A 16,421-nucleotide genomic window follows, 5' to 3' on the forward strand; every position below is an offset into this window, starting at 1 on the left:
ATTCTTCTGATAGGAATTTTTTTGTAAGGTAAAACTCAAATCCAGAATATTCAAATTCTTCTGTTTTACTTTGTCTTGTGCTCTTGCTGTTCTTCAACAGACCTCCTCGCTTGCACTGAGTGTTCCCCAATGCGCTCCTACCTCAGCTCGTGTGCCGTGGGAGCCCTGAGCAGTAGTGTTGTGAGGGATGCTTTGAGCCTGGGAATGCTGCCTGTTGAGGAGCAGAGGGATTTCGAATAACTGATTACAGCTTCCCATGAGATACGTTATGTTTTGGGTTTTGTTGAGACATTTTTGATGTTCCTTTGGAAGGAAAGGTCACACAACTCTTAATCAGAAATCTAATCTTCCACTGAAGAAGTTAGAATGGATTTTCTTTTCTACTTTTTTTCTTTTGCTTGCCACCTTTTAATTAAAATAGCTCAGTTTAACTACTCTTCAAAGAATTCTTTTTGACGTACCCAAAACATCCACCATCTTTAATTTTTTTAAAATAAAGATTAAGTCTTGTGGTCCTTTCCAAGCACCTCCCTAAATATACGAGCCTTGCAGTATACCCAAGGGTTCAATCGTTGGGACAGTTTTGGTCACATGAGAATGTCTAAAGCCATCAGCAAAGTGTCCCTGGTCAAAGGAAATGAGAACACCAAGTCATTTAGAGGTGTAGGAGGCTTGGTGCCTGCTCACGGTTGTCCTTCTTGAATTGTGCTGGTTCTAGCAATATTCAAAAGGAAATCTTAAACTGCTGTATCTCCTACAAGCGTGCACACCTGGCTGCTTAGCCCTATGGACCACTTTATAGTGAGTGTGTGTGTGAAGGTCCAAAAGATTTAATGAGCTGCTTCTTGTACTGATCATTTTCCCTGAGACACATTTAAAAGCATGAACAATTTTAAACATTTAAGTAGTCTTCAGAGGGATTACTTGCATGTCACGGCATGTAGGCTGTAGCTTGCTGAGCTCTTCATGAAGACTTATGTATCTTTTGGCCTTGCATTGGAAAAGGCAAATTGAAAGTATAGTAAATGACAGAGCTGGGACTATGTCCCAGATGACTCTATTTCACTTGCTGTCTGTCTGTCTGCCTCCTGTCCAGCCTGGTGCCTGCATGTTGCCCTTTTCTTTCTGTAGCTAATTGTAGTTGCTACTCAAACTTTGAGTAGTGAATTTGGAAGAAGCTGACTTTTAAAAACAGAAGTATTATGAGATGTTGTGTCCTCTGGTAGCCTGTTTTAGTCCTACTTCTGCACCCTAGTTGTGTTCTACCCCCTTTCTCAGGAAGGGGAGCTCACCCTCTGACTGCAGTGGGAGCAGGGCTTGGTTTGTGGGCATAGTTTTTTGAGGTACTGGTTGGATCTCAGTGGATGACTTGTGCTGAAATCCAGGGGTACACATTTGCAGCCTGCAGAATTCAGCAGAACAGTTTTGTTTATTTAAAAAAAAAAGGTCTATGATATTTTTGAAACTACTCCTTTACTAATTTTGACTATTCTGGCAGAAACAGCTTTAACACCCTTGTACACGCTGTACTGTGTTAGCTGTAATGACACTTTACTGTCGTATAATCTAATTGCAAAAATGGACCAAATTCTGCCAAGGGCATGAAGCCAGAGCACAGAACTCCAGAGCCCTAATCTCCCCAGCTTTATATCCTCCCCTCTTGCGTCTACTTTTTTCATCTCCAATGAATAGAAGGCTTCATCTTTTTAAACTCCAGCAGGACAACACACATGTGGACTGACTCTACCACAAACTCCTCAGTAACACTCTCACTGTTTGGGGGAAGTAAATATGCGAATTTCAAAAGTCTTTCTGTGTGGAGAATCTGTTTGGATTTGCACAGGAAGTGGGGAGCAGGCATATAGGTAGCAATATTAATGAAGTTTTTTATAAAGACTTCATTCAAGGCTTTCAAAGAAAATATAACTCTTATGGGACCCACAGTTTATCTGCCAAGTCCAAGAATCTGGTTGGAATTTAAAATATATATTTAAAGGTCTCTGAGAAGTAGAAGATTAGAAGACAGGGCAGCCTGGGAAGGGCACATGGGAAATTACTGCTGGAAGAGGAGACTGGTCCTTTGGGGGCTGAGCTCTGCAGTAGGGTGCACGAGCCATCAGAGAATCAATCCTTCTCTTGGCTGGAGAGTAATAGGAATAGGAGGTGACCAGTACAGATCCAATCACCACCTTAAACTCTTGTGCCATGTAAAAGTGGTGAAGTACATACAAAAGTCCTCTTTCAGTTGATGGACACATGCTTTTGCAAGACCTTTAGCTCAGACCCCTTCCTTCTTTCTCCCTTGTGGGAGATGGCTGTATTGGCTCATTTGCTGCCTTAAAAATGCTGTTAAATAGTTTTGGCTTATTTCTGTGATGCTCCCAAGGTTGCTTGTTGTGGGGTTGGGAGGAAAGAGGATCCATCAGTCAGGTGAACTAGTTAGAAAGAGCACACTAAGGAAAGATGGGATGTCCAGGCAGGAGGCAGCCAGAAGCAGCGGCTTGGCATTTGTAACAGGCCTTTTCCATCCCTGAAGTCCCTGATGTATGTAAATCATTACTCTGGAGAGAGGCAAATCAATCTGAGAAGTCTTTTGCTTATTATTTGGGGAAAACTGGTCCCCTGACAGGAGTACAGAGGTGTCCGATCATCCTGCCCAGGATTAAGTGGCATGTTTTAATGGTCTGAGAGGATCACAGCTCAAGAGGGTTTGTTCCCTCCCAGCCCTTTTTTTTATTATTATTTTTTCCTGGGCACAGTAATGTGTTTCCTAATCTGCACTGGATGGTCACCTGAGACCGAGGCCTGCTTGCCTATCCCTTGTGCTCAACAGGAGCTGTGGTTCGCTTTGCTCAGACACCATACGGATGCAATATTCATGCCTCCTTTGCAATGTGTACCTGTGGCTTTCTTGGAGTCTCTCTAGAAGTCCTGGTTTGGGGTCTGTCTGTGTGCGTGTGTGTGTCATATGAAAGGCGATGTGTTTGTTCACTCCTTTGGGACAGATCTTGTTAGCCTGGACAAGAAGCACACAAGTGCAGGCCTGTGAAAGATCACTTTTAAACTTGGCTGGTTACGATAAAGGGAATACGCGTGTATTCCGGACATGCAGGCAATGCACGTGAGATGTCAGATGTGCTTGTGCCAGCAGGATGGTCCCTGCCCAAAAAGCTCTAACAAATAATGTGCAAATGCACTGTTTAGGATGATTCTACTCTTACCTGGTGATGATCCCCTTTCTGTATCGCCCCTGTGCTTTGGACTCCTAGTGCAGGCAAAGCAGCATAGTTTCAAAGTCAGACGGCAAGAGCACAAAGCTTTGCATTGACCTTAACCTTGTTCAGAAAAATCAGCAATGCTAATTTGGAGTGAAGGAAGCTTCTGTCTCTGGGTCCGAGGCCCTGAGAATGTAGGAGGACTTGTAGTGTAGATCTGTCCAGCCCCACGCTCCTGTCCCTAGCAATAGCAGGAGCAGCTAGGGAAGAGGGTAAAGACCACTTTGTAGTAATAATTTTTCCCCATGTATATTTTTCCAGTGACTTCAGTCTAGGGGTTTTCTCAGCTGCTGATATTGCCTCTTGGATTTAACATCCATTGACAGATTTTTCCTATTGCTTTCTGTGATGTCCTGTAACAACAAGTTTCACAGTTTAATTACGCGCTGTGCTTCACTGTGGGGCTGCTGCACACTCTGTCTGACTGCATTCATTTTGCCAGTGCTATGCCTGACTTGCAGACCTGTATTGATGTCATCAAGCTGGTTAGTCTGTATACTGGATGTGACGCTTTAGGTACATCAACAGCAGTTTAATATGGTGGGAAGGATCCTGTGAATGCTGGCTGCATTGAGCTCCCAGGGTTTCTTTCATGTAGTATCTCTATTCAAAAACGTGACAGAATAAGTTACCTTTGCTGGGTCCTGGCCAGGTATCACTGTTTAATGCAGTGGCTTTGTTGATATGTTACTGGTAATCCTCTTTTCTTCTACCACAGCCTCACTGTTAGCAGAACAAATCTCTCTTTCCACTGCAGTGGGATTTGCAGGAAAATTCTGGCTCTATTTAAGCTGATGACAAAACTCTTGGGGGTTTCAGAGTGACCTGCGTGCCGTATTTCCATATGATCACAAGACACTCTTTCAGGGGCCGCAGGAATAACTACCTGGAGAACAGGATCAGACTTACTTGGAGAATTTGTAGGCTTTAAACAGTAACAACAAATCGGGGCTTCTGTTCTTCTGATCTGAAGTATATCTTGAGTTCCCATCCTTTCCTGACCTTATTTTCACTGAGGAGCAGTTCCTTACACTTTAGGTCAATGCAAGACCAAATATCAGCGTTTACAGAACAAAAATAACCCAAGGATTTTTGCTTCAGCATCAAATGAACAAAAAGCATTTCCAAAAAAACATAACTTGGAAATAGATAATAAAATTAGTGAGGAGGCTGCTGTCAGGAGCAAGTCTACAGGGAGAAGACAGTATCTTTTTTTTTTCATAAGGCTAAAGTAAACTTTGAAAATGCCCACTCTGTTGAAGAAAGGTTTTTTTGGTGACTCTAGCGGCTGAAACACCCAAAAGAGGGTGGATATTTTGGCATATGGGACAAACAGAGGCTAACAGGAGCAGCAAACTTGTGACTCCCTCCACGCATAAACTGAAGGTGATTCATCCAGGTTTTTATTTTAATAGCAGGGCCACCAAGCCAGCTGAAATACGTCTGAGGTGAATGCCATGGAATAAAAGGATCAGCTCAGGACAGCGGAGCAGTGACTGGATGCCAACGCCCCGTGGTAGGTACCAAGACTAGAGGCTTGTCCTACCAGTGGTCAGGTTGCCAGGCACAAAGGAAAGAACGGGCAACTGCTGCTGCTTTGGCAGGGAGGGAACAAAAACAAGCACTAAACGCTCCGGCCCTTTGGACTTTCATCACTTTTGTGTATGTTCTGTTAAGTTTCCATAGGCCTATAAACTGGAAACAACCTGGGGTCCTTTTCTCCCCCGCATCCCCAAAACCAACTACTTTTATTAGTTGGCTGGGGAGAAAGGAAGCTATTTCAGTAGGAAACAGTTATTTTAAGACAATCTAGAAAAGGCAATGGCTTTTAGCCAAATTAATAACATAATGCAACTGAAATGTTGCTTTTCATGTAATGCTTCCAGTGCTAACAAAAACAAAGCGCAGTGACTTTCTGGAGCTCCTAGTCGTTAGTCTGAGTGTAACTGTATTCCCTGCTCAGCTGCTTCACCTCTCTCTTCCTCTCGTGGCTCAGGATGTCAGGCTGGAGCAGAGTTATCGTTTCTCCACTGGCTTTAACTCTAGCCAACAGAAGGCAAGTGGATACATATTTGAAGGGGTAACTTGAGGCTTCGGACCTGCTGAAAAACAGCAGCTTTCCTCTGGAAAATTGAGCATAACTGAAAGCCTCATGCATAGAAAATAATTTGATTTCTTAAAAATAATATTTTAAAAATCATATTTACTTCAGTGGACACATCTGTGCTTCTAACTGTCAATAAACAATATCCAGGATGTATGGCATAAGGGAGAAGCAGTTGTATTAAGGGCTGGGTGGCTGGCATACAGGCGAGCTCTGACAGCTATGCTAATCCAAACTTCAACTACATTTTGAGGGATCTCTTTCATACTGTTTTGTGAGACAAAAGCACGCAAGAATTTCAGGTAAAATGAATGTTAAAGACTAGAGATTGAACCCAGGTCTGCCCAACTGTTCTGCCTGGACACGGGCTTATTTTGCATATACCTAAATAAGATTTAAGCTCCAGTTTCCTGGCTTTTTTGTGTGTTTGGTTTTTTCTTATATATATATGTATAAAAATGAAGAAGGTGTTTATTGCTGAAGGAAATGCAGTGGGAAGCGCACAATTTTTTTTGGCTTTCTGTCTGGTCTCCACGACAGTGAGAGACTGTGAAAATACAAACAAATCTTTATTTCTGGACTAATTGCATCAAATTATTCTCAGCTTGTTGTAAGCTCCTGGCTCACTGGAGCAAAATATGGTTCTGTCACCCTGTTTTCACACTCCCCGTTGCTCCATACACCTCTGTTCCCTCTTTCCTGTTAGCTCGTCCCGTAGCCCTGTCCAGGCTATTGAAACCTGTAAGCTCATCCAAAAACTACTGAAAGACACAAAGCTTTCTTTTGACTTAATGAACTTAAGGTACATAAAGCCTAAACTAACACAGTCTTGCTCCCAGCCCATCTGTGGAAACAAAATTCAGACTCAAATTCAAATGCTGGTTTGGAAGCACTTTTGACCATTTATAGAATACTCTGAGACCCTCAGAATTTTGTTTTCGTCCTCACCACTACAGAAGCATCCTCAGTAACAGAGGAAGATGGTGGTTGATTTGATTTGGGAATTCACTTTTTGCCTGGATTTTCACCAGCTGAACTTGCAGATGGTGCAGCCGGTGCCCTGCTCCCTCTGTGCAAGAGGCCTTCGAGTTGGATGCCAACCACCTCCCCAGAACCCCTGCTGTTTCATTTAACTAGTTGCACTGGGGGGAATAAAAAAAAGTGGTTTTCCTCCCTGTCAAGCATTGTGTGATGTATTTGGCCTCTATATTCTGTCTTGTTCCAGTGTATCAAGCCCGTCCTGCTGTGTCTCACCAAATAGGACAGTCACAAATGCAGACTTTCTCCTTCAGCTGAGGACAGCTTTTGCAAACGCTTCCACAGTCTGACCTCTTCCATAAGAGTGACAGTGAATGCCCTCGCTTAACCTAGTAAGAGGAAGTGGTGTAATCTAATAATCGGGATTTTCTTGCATGCGTTTGTTACACGTAATTTGTGTACGTTAAGGATATTATCATCACTTTAACAACAGAGGTGGAGACCCACATACAATTTCAGATATGGACGAAGGGTGAAGACAGATGAGAATTTTTCAAACAGCCCCTCTAAATCTTCATCTTGGGTTCGTGGCAGAGAAGTGGCTCTGAAGAAGGAGGGCAGTCGTGATATTGGGTGTTATTATGGGACAGATTTTGGGAGTCATTTAGACACTGTATGAGGTAAGGAAATATCCCCCTGTGACTCTATTCCCTTGCCTCGTCCTCCAGCCTCCTCCCAAGCCATGTACTCAGTCGTCTCCAACAAGAGCGCTGGAAGCACCAAATGGGAGTTTGGGTTTCAAATCTAGATCTATTAGTTCTGCCTTCTCCCAACTTTGATCTTCCACTAAATATTATAGAGGATCTCATTGGCTTCAGAAGTTCAAGGTGGGAATTGCTTTATAGATTAGAATTGCTCTTCTAAATGATGCTTTAAGAGACCTTTTTTGCTTCTGCTCTATTACTTTAATGTATTATTGGCACGGAGGAGGTGGAGCCCATAATATCCTGTTCCTGAGGAAGGAGTGCTGGGTAACACTGTGAGCCACTGTTCCAAGCATGGGCTTATTTACTTTAATTAGAAAGTGCACTTGTTAAGTCCTCAATTAATTAGGTAGAGCAGCATCTATTGAGAGCAGATGAAAGAGCTACTGTGTGAGAGGGAGGAGGGAGGGGGAGATGTGAAGGATGAAAAGAGAAGGATAATACCAGCACTGGGAAGTAAACGGTGTTAGAGAAGCCAGAAAGAGATCACAGGTACAGCTCTGTTGGACCCTAAATTGCAGTCGTTATTTGTAAACTGGCTTCAGGTACGGTTGCTGGTGCAGATTTTGTGGGATTATTTGGAGTCAATCTGCAGTTTTAAAGCAGATCATTGACCAGGACTTCGAGATGGATTTACTCTGAGGTCCTGCTCTATGCCCTGCATGACTTACCAGGTTCTAGAGGCTGTAGGTCAGTCAGGATTATCTTGACTAACCCATAGTGATTTGTAGGGCAAAAACCACAGCAGAATAAGTGCAGTAGTTTGTTTTAGAAAGGAAATAGTTCGTTCTGGTTTAAAAAAGATTTGAATGTTTGCCGCTATTTCATTTCCTTTTCTCTCCTTTTGCGTTTTTCTTTGAATTAATATATCCAAAATTTCAAAGCAAGCAAGTTAAAGTCACAGTTTTGAAAGAAAATTTTCATGTCATGATTCCAGAAATGCACTATTAATACCAGATGTTTAAAAAGTCACAAACACGTTTCCCAAAAATAAGGAGACTGAAATGATACGTCATGTATAGTTCTTTCCTTCTGACTTCTGAAGGTCTGTAGAACTCATGCCTCAGGTTTGCAGAGTGCTTACATGAAACAGAGGTTTTGGGGTTTTTAAGCAGAAGTTGAATTTATTGCACAAGATTCCAAGAGCTGGGGTTTTAAGCAACATGCCAAGCATCATGAGACTTGATAAAATCAGGCAGGGTTGCCAATTTTAAACTTAAACCCATCTCCCCATCTAGAGGTTCACTTGAACTTCAGCCCAGAACCAGTGGAAGAATTTTGTGAAGCTGGACTGAGCCTTGGGACTGACCCTTTGCCTGGCAGCCCAATGTTTGCTAAAAAAGTTTGCGGTCATTTTAAACAGCATGGCTAATCAAAAATCCATTTAGTGGGTGGCTGCAATACTCCCCAAAAAGTTCTGTGTTGCCGGATCGATACTGTGGTGCTGTAGGTCAGTAATACATTTTCTGTAATCCTCTGTGCGTATAAGGCTTTTTCAAACTTCTCCTGGAATGTATACGCACGTATGTTTCGGAGGCTTCCGATGACATTTTATGCTCTAATGATGACTACAGAGCAATTTCCAGGGAATTGTAATAACATAATAAGCCAGTCTTTTCAGAGGTTGAAGGAATCTTTCCTCAACATTTCTGAGGTTCACTGTAATTCCCTGTCTTTTCCATGTAGGAGTGCAAGTGTGGTTCCACGACGGATACAGTGTTCGTGGTGGGCAGCAGGAACACTGTGAGCTCTTGTAAGCCTTTTCCCAAAACCTTGGAATATTCCTAACAAATAAATTTGTGTAATGGTACAGGATTAGGTAATGGCAACCTTTGGAGCCTGACTCTGCTTAATATTTATTTCACTCATATTCCACTCTGCAGTGTCTCTGAAAGCAGAAGCTTGGTGCGAAGCAGAAGCTTTTGGCAACCGAGCCAGTGAAACGGTTACTATGAAAATGTGGTCATTTGAGGGAGAGAAATGGGGCTTCTTTGTGTTAAAAAGGTTAATAGAAATCTTTGGAGATGCGCTTTCTGTCCCTGAGTGTAAGAGGGACTTGCTGCACTATTCCTGCTGCTATTCTTTCGTTTCTTTCTTGGCTTTGTGAATGGTAAAATCTGAACGCTCGGATCTGAAGAGTCCCTGCTGTCTCCGTCTGCTTCCATGCTCAGTCCAGCTGCTTTCGATCTCTTTGCTTTTTAGACCCACATGCTATTGGTGCTTCAGCCCCTAAAACACTGTGCTGCCTTTTATTGGCTCTGTTCCATCAGTCTGTCCGGAAGTCTTTTCTTCCCCTCTTCCCCCACCGCCCCCTGTATGTAATTTAACCTTAAATAATAATTGTGACTTTAAATAGAGTAGCTAGTTCATGTACGACTTTGTAAATCATCTTGGGAGGGTTTGTGTGACAGAGACAACTTCTGAACCATAACGACTGAGGTTTCTGAGGCAGCATAGGCATTCAAATACAAACCTTTCATTAATTTTAATGCAGACCAGAAATCTGCGTGTACATCTCCTAAATTGCTTCAAAATACTTTGTGTGAACAATCCTGTCACCCCTCTGATACCAGAGTCTCCTTGAGCTGGTGCTGCTCTTCTGGAGACTAATGGCAAATGTCAAAACAAGGTTTGCTTCCTTTGAGGAAGAGGAAGCTGTGATGTGAACTTAGTGGCTTTGATGTCCCCACCAAACAGGAGAGAGATGCAAACAAACATGACTTCTGGGCACTTCAGCCCAACAGCATTTCTTGGGCTTCAGGCACAGCTTTGCCTCAGGAATTGACTCTAAGCTGACGCCAAAGCAACAGAGAAATGACCTTGCTGCTAATGCAGGTCTAGAGTTTTGTGCATAAGTAGTAAATATCCCCACCGCAGACATTTCTTCCTAGCTGCAGGTCCACCTGCACTGTGAAAAATAACTCCGAAGATGTGTAACTTCAGAACTGGGCAAATAGTTCTAAATGAATCATTTACATGCTAAAAGTTGTTCACTTTAGGTCAACCAAAGGTATTTGTGAATCTTGCCCAACTCTAAGTACTTCTCTGCTGGAGAAGGAAAACTTGAAACAAACCCAGACGTTTTCTCCAGCGTTTGCACACTGAAACGTTACCTTCTTTCATTTCAGAACTTTTCTGAAACAAACTTTGAAAAGCGATCAGAAAGTTTTGGCTCCTCATGAAATACTTGGGGCTTTATGGTACCCGGAGTATTGTCTGGTCTCAGCACCAGTGTTGGCTACAAGAACAGCCTGACTGAGCTATAGACCTCGAGCAAGCCACTAGAAATCTCTTCTGCTGGCATTTCCACACTTCCAAAGGAGAAGCAGTTTTCCAACTTTGCATTAATTTGAAGTGACTAAGGCGGTTTTACTCGTACAAATGCTTATGGAAAGCAGACGTCTTGTAGGATGGCAGTGCTGACTGATATGATCTTGACACTAATTTCCCAAAACTTCTCATTGCACCTTTGGCACCAAAGCAACGAAGCCTGGTGATGTTCTGCCAAGTCCTACAGCACATAAAACCATGCACACATGCAATAACTTTGGTCATGAGAGACTGAGAACTAACTACATTTTAAACTCAACATTCAATAGACCTGGTATTTGCAAGTTACTCTTAAAGCAACCCTAATTTTTCTAGCAATGTCTTAAAGGAAGACTGTTTAGTTAATACTGAATGAATTGTAAAGGCAGTCTAAAATCCCCTAACACAGTTTCTCTGATTTGTCTGTACTGAGGGATTTAAACAGCAGAGCAATATTTTGGGGTTTTTAAAGTGGTTTTATATTTTTGGTGCCATCCTGAACAGTTGCCTTCATAGAAGTACCAAAGCTAGGCCACTTGACTTGTGTAATTGGTCACAGCTAAATTCAGATTGGACTTCAGATCTCAGATGTTGAACTTGCACACTGTGTGGGGTTTTCAGAGACAAAATATTCACTTATAGTTTCTGAGATGAAGGAGCTGCCATGCCTTCCCGAAATGATAATAAGCAGATTGAGAGGTCGGGTTTACAGTGTTAGGGAGCCATTTCACATTCAGCTTTGCTCAACTCTCATGTACCAGACTGGGTTAAGGAGATACTAAAATGAGGTTTGTCTATAGATTGTAGGCAGCAAAGTCTCACAAAGGTTATCTTGTTCTTTCTGCTTATTTTCAAAGGCCAGCGGCAATATCTGAAGATGTACTGCTCTAAAGACGTTTTGATCAAAAGCTAGAAAATTAGGCCCATTAAAGTATTGACTGAGGCTCAGTACTGAAGTGACTGTTGTTGGATTTAGAGGCACAATGTGACTCTGCCCCTTTCTGCTGTAATATTCAAAGCAGAGCAAATCAGGAGTGCTAGTACTGGCCCTTCTGCAGCAGAAATATCAGAAGAGATACAAATAGCCCTAGGCAATGAGCTGCCAAATAGTGGAAATGGAAAAATCCATCTTTAGTTGTGCCAAAATGCTGGAGACTTTCAACGACGCTGCTGCAAGAAAGGCAGGCGTTCAGCTCATCCTTTGCGTAGTCCCGCAACAGGCTGAGGGGGGACACGTCTGGGTGAAGATGAGCCGTGTCGCATCATCGTGTTACAGCTGGACGCTAGACTTTCCCTCTGGAGAGGGGATAATAGGTGAAAACAAAGTAAGCAGATGAGTTTAGGAAAGGGAGTTGAAATTTGGGAAACATACACACAGAGGGGCATTTGGCAGGCCATTGTCTCGGTCAGAGAGATGCCTCGTGGCATCAGGTCCCTTCTGCATTAGATCAGGAGCAGGGGTTTGTGCGTAGAAGCACGTGGACGTGTGGGTTGCTTCTCGGAGACAGACTTGTCTGTGGGGGAATTAAGTGGGAGGATCAACTAACCAGCTGCCAGCCACGGCCATGGCCTTGGGTAGAGCGAAGGAAGCGAGCAGATGGAAGGGAAATGCTGTGGTGTAGCTGTGGGAGCCGAGGTGCTCTGCGGTGGGAGGCTGCCTGCTGGCACTATTTCCACCAGCTGCCATCCACAGCACTCATCCCACAAGGCAAGACCTCAGCCGAATATGTGCTGCTGCTGCTTTGAACGTGACTGATCTTCAGAGGAACAACACCCTGCTCTGGCTCTGAATGTCATCGCGCCTTGTTGAATTCAGGTGGGCGTTGCATTGGGCTGGACATGTGCAACAAAGCCCGGTTTGAAAACCCGTGCCCATGCAGCCACCGGGACCAGCCTGGGGCGCCTGCAGGCTCGCCAGCCCTGTGCCCCTTCTGCTCTGGCTCTCGGGCTGCCTGAGGAGGGGACTCAACCACAGGCTTCTCTGATTCCTCTGCTGGAAGCAAAACCAACATATGACAACGTTCCAATTCTCATTTCACAGAAACTATCTGAAGGGGAAGGCTTTGGTCTGTCTACTGGCAGAGCTCAGCTGAGGTGCTCAGTCAAGGCCTGGTGGACCTCCACTTGCCAGGACCACGGTACCAGGCTGGCGGCCAGCTGAGGTGGACATCTGCTTTTCCAGGTGGGTTTTGTGGCAGCTGGGATGAGCAGCGTTACCCCACAGGGCCAAGGAGCGGGCCATGGACTGCTGCTCTGCTGCCCTTGCTGCAGTCCCCTGCCCAAGGACCGGTGGTGTTGGGGTGGGTGTGGAAAGAAGGGAAGGACAAGGAGGGCACGTCTGCATATAGAAGTGCATGGAGCTGTGTGAATGAGGCAGCACCAGCACCAGGAGAGCCTGGTGTCCTGTCCCCATCCAGCGGCTGGCAGCTCAGAGACTTCCCCGAGGTCTTTGGGATGAGGTCCCTGGACGTGCCCACCTCCACCCAAACCCATGGCAACCTGAGCACAAGTGCCTTCCAAAACCTCTTTTGCATCAGCTTGAGAATGAGTGCTATGCTTTGAGGGGGAACACTTCTTAAAAAATACTTAATGCTGTGAGGCAGTGGGATTTGCACCATGCTGTTGTCCATCAGGCCACCCAGCAGGGTCCTTCTTGCACACAGCAGCCTCCTTTGCTCCCTGGCCCCGCCACGTGCCGAGCAATGTCACAGACAGCTGTTCCTCTAAATCCGGCAGCAAAGCAATGGATACTCAGGTTTTGCTCATCAGAAAGCACACGTGCGTCAGCTGGGGGTCTCGGATAAGCCCCCATTGGTTTGCGATGTGCCATGTCAGACTCCATCGGTTGTGCTTAATTACTCACCAAGTCACAAGGGGGCACCCATGGCTAAAGCTTTAATTATCCATTAAGACCTGAGAGCCTTTATGCCCTGCAGGTTTTCCTCTCGCCCCCCCAGCGGGGCTGTGTCTGCCCTCTTTCAGGGCTGGGGGCTGCAGTTGGGAGGAAAGGCAAGGAATCAGAAATCGGGTCTTGGTGAGAAAGTTTCCACTTCCTTTTCGTAGGGAATACAGGAGGAATCCTACGAGACTTCCCTTTGCCTGGAGGGTTAGCTAAAGTCTGCTAAAGTAACGAAATATTAAGGTAGGACCATTAAAACAAACCTTTTGGGCATTTTGCTTTATTTTTTTTTCCAGACGATGTTTGGATCTTTTTTAGTTCATGACAAGTTCAGCACCAGCAGTTACACTAACAAGAGACAGTCCTTTATAATTAAGGACGGGTTTATATTTTTTGCACTTTAAGGATGGAATTAGATTTCTGTGGTAATATTGAAGCTTTCTTGTGATTTTCTTCATGTGTAGCAACCTAGGATTTTAGAGAGCCTTTACAGTCGCATAAGGACTTCAGAGTACCCATCAGTAAGCCAGTACTTCCCTGTGGATTGAGTTATCGTCTTAAGTTTTCTGTTTATTTTCAAAATTGCTGATTAACTCTCAAAATTGCCGAACAGCTTTATACACCTTTGTCCTTCAATAAGAAATATAGTGTTCTGCATTTCTAAAATGGCTTCTAAAATGGCAAGTTGAATGGAGATCCTGGCTGTCTTTCCCCACCTTCTCCCCTTTCTCTTCTCTGGACTGTGCTGTTTCCACACCTGCATTAGCGTGTCCTTCCAGCGATGTTACACACTCCTATGTGTCCTTACAACTGCAGCTTTAGAAACTCCATACACAAAAGATGAATTGTATTGGCGAGCAACGCCGACAGCACCGGTAGTTCTTTCCTCCCCTGCACCAAGAATGGAAAGAGCTTTTCCCACTTTGGTCAGGAAAAGCCTGAGCAAACAGATGGGCTCTGCAGCATGCCCCAGGGTCACGGAGCAGGAGGCAGGGACGGGAGCCTTGCAGTGGGGGCTTCCATGCAGGGACCCTCCCCACTCCTCTTTATCCCAGGCTAGAGGCTGCTGCTCTCACACTGCTGCTGGTGGGTGTCTGCATGACGAGGAGCCTGGAGAAAGTATTATGCGGGGAAGAAATCCTGGCACTTGCCAGTGAGAACTTTGCTAGCTGCAGAAGTTGGATGCCTGGAGATTCCTGTAACCCCACAACCCTACCTCTCTGCTTTCTCACTATTGTTCTCACCTGGCACAAAAAAGCCCAGCAAAAGCAGAGGTTCCTAATTGCCCTTTTTTTAAAGCAGACCAGTCTAATTTCTGCTGAGTTGAGCAGAAACTCTCATTAATTTGGAACAGGGAGGGAGGAATGCGTAATGGGCAAGGAAGCATGGATGAACTCCATGTTTGTCTCCACAGTAAATGAACCTACGGTGAAGCCAAAAGCCCCGTCACAAGCTCTAGAGGAAGGTGCAGTTAATATCTGCAGCTTTATGGCATGCTTGCTGTCCACAGCACCAGAGCTTCTCCCTCTCACATCCACAGCAGCTTTGACTTTCGTGGTGGTGGAATTAATTCTGGGTTTATATTTTAGTGCCTCTTTTTTCTTCTTTTTTGGGTGGTGTTCTTTAAATATTCTGGCTACTGTGAATAAGGTTTTCCCCGGGACAGTAGGTCAAAGCTAGAACTATCAGCTTCTATCAGACACTTTCCAAAAATAAATTGGCAAATTTGTGGTAACTCATTATCTTCAGCACATGGCTGATGTGTGTAAAGCCCGCCAGACTTGCATGCATGCAGCCTAATGATGTTAAAACAGGGAATAGACACTGTGATATGATACTCCTGAGTGGCCTGAGAAAGTTATAATGTGTGTTTCTTTCAGCTCAGTGCACTGAAGAGAAAATGTGCTGGGCAGGACTTGCTCAGCTTGTCCAAGTCATAGGTTGTTTTGAAGCTTGCTTTGCCCATAAGCAAGGGAAGTGAGGTAGGACGTGAAACGCGTGGCTTCTGTGATTTGGGGTTAGTGTCCCCTTGGGGCACTTTTCTCCCCCTTTTTTCTTGAAAATTTCAACTGTGGCGTCTTCAGTGCTGCGAACGTTTTCTTTGCACTTGTCCAGCCAGAGCACGAGGGCCCTGTTGGGTGCCTGGAGTTTCTGTAACATGTTGAATAATAGAAGGAGGTTGGACATGACCAGGCTTCTTCTGGTATGATGTAGAGGGGATATACTTTGCTCTATGCACACACACCTCCTAAGGAAACTGATAGCTTCTGTTGACGTGTATGGTATAAGAGGATGTTAAAAAAAAAAATCTATTGCCATTCAAAGGATGTGGGGAGAAGATGCATGTAGTAGAAAAAGAGTTAACACAAGGATGCAGAAGTGAGGAAGAGGCACGTGTTAAAGCAACCATAGTTATTGCAAGTCCAGGAAGAAGGTGTAAGTTCTATTTTGAGCCTCCCAAATTGATTGTGAATGTTTCTTTCCATCTGGTATGATCTCTGAACTCCAGTAAATCCTTGTCAGTGCTTGTTCCGGGATGCTCTAACCAGGAAGAAACTTGCAGATCCTGCAACTGCCAAGCCTTGTACTGAGGAAACATCTGGGTTGCGTCAGGCTGAAATGCAGAAAGTGAGACCAGCTGATACTCTTAGGTGGTTTGATGTCCCAGGACAGTCCCAGAACTGAACAGTGTGTAATGTTGTTAGTTTTACCTTCACGCTGTGTTTGGTGAGAGGGAAGATCAGACAGCCCAGGGAAGAAGAGCGCATCCAGCATGTGAGGTCCTGTGGTAGCACCACGGGCTGGCAGCCCAAGGCACAGAATGCGGAAAATTGAGCTGGATTTGCTGCTTTGTGTGAAAGTCTCTTTCATTCCAGAGCCTGTGTTTGTCTGATGGCTAAAGGAAGGGCAGAAAGCCAGGAGGGAGCAGGGATCTTCTGAACGCAGCCAAGGCATTTATCGGGGCAGTTGTCTTCAGTCAAACCAGAGGGAGCATCCAGTTGTTTGGGATGCAATTTGTAAGGAGTGGGGAGAGCAGCACCTTGGCAACAACCTTGGAAAAGACAGTCATCTTAGCTTGTGCCTGATCACTA

General features: G+C 44.6%; 1 protein-coding gene across 4 annotated transcripts in view; it reads left to right on the forward strand.

Annotated features, from left to right (window-relative positions):
• COL27A1 (collagen type XXVII alpha 1 chain) overlaps nt 1–16,421 on the forward strand; it is a 214,281-nt gene that overhangs the window by 17,722 nt on the left and 180,138 nt on the right. The window contains exon 2 of one of the 4 annotated variants that reach the window (XM_075112253.1): nt 4,691–4,791. The exons of 2 other annotated variants lie outside the window; for them this stretch is intronic. The gene's annotated coding sequence lies outside the window, so the exon portion shown is untranslated. The remainder of the gene's footprint in view (nt 1–4,690; nt 4,792–16,421) is intronic. One more of the 4 variants, XM_075112256.1, reaches the window with a different exon arrangement.

Source organism: Phalacrocorax aristotelis, chromosome 17 (assembly GCF_949628215.1).
Source record: "Phalacrocorax aristotelis chromosome 17, bGulAri2.1, whole genome shotgun sequence".
Lineage (NCBI taxonomy): Eukaryota > Metazoa > Chordata > Aves > Suliformes > Phalacrocoracidae > Phalacrocorax > Phalacrocorax aristotelis.